Below are 3,460 nucleotides of genomic sequence, written 5' to 3'. Positions count from 1 at the left end.
TCCATGGTATAGTCAATACTCTTCACCAAAATCATGTCCAGCGTTCACATTGATTTGAGGCAATGGAAAAGATCATGGCTTAGGTTGAGTGCACTTTAATCCTCTGGTTTGGCCCTGCTTGATACTTGCTCTCAATGTCGTGATCACTGAGGCTATGGGTGTTCTAGTAAGGTGTGCTGAAGAAATCCGATGATATCTGGCTATCAGAAAGAATAGTGTGTGGACTCTTAAAGGCTTGCCTTAGCAAGAAATCATTTAAGTGAGATTTCAGCTAAACCCACAAGGAAAGGAGCACACATGCCCATGTGATCTAAAGATTATAAATAATAAAATCCAAAACCAGAGGAAGGAACTGCATTAGACTTTAAATTCTGAGTGCCTGGATTGTTGAAGGCCATGGGTGACAGTGAAAACCCAAAATCTATTCAGAAAGTCCCCACGTGAATTAAGCCTCCACTGAACTCCCTCAGACTACTGACCAGGGAAGTGAATATCTTTGTCTTCAGAAAAGTGTGAATTGGAAAGTAGAATGCTTTCCATTTACTACACATAATCAGTTAAAATTCAACATCTTACTCTTTATTTTCCTTTTTTACTCACATATAACTTGTTCTGTTTTTTACTATTTCCTGCTTTCTTTTGGTTTAAGTTTTTTCTGTGTTTTATTTTATTGTTGTTTTTAAAAGTATAATTTTATTTATATGAAATCCAAGAAAGGTAAATTTATGGAGACCTTAACTAGATTAATGTATCCTTAGGGTTGTGACAGGTGAGGTTGGAGGAAAATGTGGAGCAAATAATCATGTATATAAGAATGAATAATCATGTATACACCACAATCTAAAGTTGATTGTGGTGGTGATTATTGTGTAATTGGTTTAAAAAATGTTTAAAACACTGAATTGTATGGTACACAAAATATATGTCAATAAATCAGATATTAAAATAATTTTTTAAATCCGTGTGTTCATAAAGCACATGATCTAGAGGAGAGACGCGGGTAGGTAGGTAAATAAGTAAGTAAATAAATGAAAATGAGGTCTAGATGATGATGATGATGATGATGGTGATGATGAAGGCTATGCTGGAAAGGAGAAAGTTCGGAGTAAGAGGAAAAGTAGAAACATAAGGGACGGGGAGTACGGGAGTGCTGGTCTGGGAAGCTGTCATTGGGAAGATGCCTTTTGAGTGAAGACCTCCAGGAGTGAGCAGCTGGAGGCGAGAAGAGAGTGCTCTGTAGCAAGAAGAGCAAGTGCAAAGGCCCTGAGGCAGGGGGTGCACCAGCGAGTTCGAGGAGGAGGAGGAGCAGCAAGGAGGCTGGTGTGGCCACAGAAGAATGAGGGAGCGAGAGAGCAGAAGGAATGAGGTCAGAGAAGTAACGCCTGTCAAATCCTGTAAGGGCTTGCAAGTCGCAGAAAGGATTCGCCTTTCTTCAGAGGGAAGTAGTAAGCTGTGGGAGAGTTTTCGACAACCGGACGACAGAGAAAGGCTCTAAAGGAACGCCTCTGCCCTCTGGGTTGAGCAGTGTGTGAGGAGGAAGGATGGGGCAGGGAGGCCAGGTAGGAGGCTATTGCAATAACCCAGGGCAGGGATGGTGGCTTACATGAGAATTATGGCAACAGGGGATATTCCTGTTGGAAGGTGGCATGTCAAACATATCTTTAGCTGTGGTTATCAGTGGTTTACATGCCACCCTCCTTTTCCACTGAGTACTCTGAGAGGAGCATGCACTGTAAATACTAGTACACAATGCACACTGTAAATACCATTAAACAAGTCTTTACTTCTTCATTTTTCCCTCCTATGGAGCCAATTGCCAACAGTATATGTTTAGCCCTTGTCCAATTTCTCCAGGTGCTTCTTTTCCTGCCACCTGAACACCGGAGGCATCAAAGCCTCCAGGTCTTTGCTGCCTCCCTCCCTCCATCTGAACTCCAATGGTACCACCAGTCTTCCGGGCCCCGGCTGGTTTCACTGAGCCTTGTAAATGCCTACTGTTTGTCATGGATGTGAATGCGCCTTGGTGTGAAACGGCTATCTGACCCTGGTCATTGGGCAGGCTTCCGTCTTCACAGACTGGGAGTTATTGCCTGGTTTCACCCTCCCAAAGACATCATCTTTCCTGAAGCTCACCCACACTGAAAAACTTCGCTGGCTTTCGCTTCATGAATTTACGTGTCATCCTTGCACAAGGGCCATGCGAATCCTCTCTGTATCCTTCCAATGTTAGTGTGCGTGCTGCCGAATCAACACATTTCTTCTTCTTTTGCTTTCTTTGCGTCCCTAGAGAAGCCAGTCTAAGGTAGCCGCTCCGGGACCTCACAAGCTAACTTTCATTAATGTGTTACTGTAAAAATAGACTACTTTTAGACTGCACAAGACAGAATCTATTCACCAGAAATGTCTGGGGAACTCTTATTAAGAGAACTAGCATTTTTTTTTTTAAAGAAGCTTTCAGGAACATCACTTCTTGGGGAATGAGCAAGCCTGGGACATGCACCACACCCTCCTGCATCTTGGCGTGACCTGGTATGGCCAGCTGCCAGGAGTAAAAGTGCTAGGAAGTACTTTTAGCCAGAAATCCCGAGGAAAGGGGGAGGGGAGGAGCAAGGACTTGGCATGGACGGGAGGGAACCACATCAATGAGAGGCAGTGGTGGGAGGACATTCATGGATTTGGATGTGGAAACTTGGAAAGAGAAAAACTGTCTAGGGAGGATTCGGGGAGCTCTCTGAAGGTACACTATTTTAAACTCTTGTGTTTGATATTTTCCTGATGGGCACTGGTGAAGGAATTTGGGTTTTCATATCACTCTCAACTTAAACTTCAAGGTTGATTCAGAAATTATTGTACTGCTTGTACATCTTATTTGTTCAATATTTCAAAACACCAAGCATGAGCTCAGCTGCAAAAAAATCTCAAGAACTGTTAAGATGTGACTAATTTAAATGCTTGTGAACCTGCTGGCTAAGTGTGGCAGGATTCTAGATGCGGGTTTTTCTTTGGTTGTTGGGAAAGTCTTTTCTGAGATGTCCACCTATATAAGCTGATGATTAATGGCAGTAGATTAACTGGCAGTGGGTCAACCATGCATCGCACCACCTAGTGTCATTCTGCTGGCGGTGGGGGACAGGTCATCCGGTGGACCATCAGCTCTGACACCATCATGCTGAACGTGCAACCAGCCTGCCGGGTTGACAGTCCGACAAAGTTCTTGTCTAGCCAGCCTTATTTAGACTCTGTCGGGGCTCAGTTGAAGCAAATGGCTTCAAAAGATGGATGCATAGGAATATTTTCATGAACATCTTTACCACTTTTATATTGATTATATTTAAAGACCATGCATTATGTTTTAAAAGTAATCTGGTATTCATAATAGGATTTATAAAAATAACTTGCTTCTGATGTTAAAATAACACATATTTATTATAGAATACTTGCATAACATAGATATGTATTG

The 3,460-nt window shown here is 42.5% G+C and overlaps 1 non-coding gene across 1 annotated transcript; it reads right to left on the bottom strand.

Annotated features, from left to right (window-relative positions):
* Positions 1–2,141: 2,141 nt before the first annotated feature.
* Positions 2,142–2,253, bottom strand: LOC142425124 (U6 spliceosomal RNA). Its single transcript, XR_012779497.1, has one exon. It is a non-coding gene; the product is annotated as a U6 spliceosomal RNA (small nuclear RNA).
* Positions 2,254–3,460: the final 1,207 nt, after the last annotated feature.

The sequence above is a fragment of the Tenrec ecaudatus genome, chromosome 13 (assembly GCF_050624435.1).
Source record: "Tenrec ecaudatus isolate mTenEca1 chromosome 13, mTenEca1.hap1, whole genome shotgun sequence".
Classification (NCBI taxonomy): domain Eukaryota; kingdom Metazoa; phylum Chordata; class Mammalia; order Afrosoricida; family Tenrecidae; genus Tenrec; species Tenrec ecaudatus.
The sequence above is the reverse complement of the archived record's forward strand: the minus strand, read 5'-3'. Positions and strand labels throughout refer to the sequence as shown.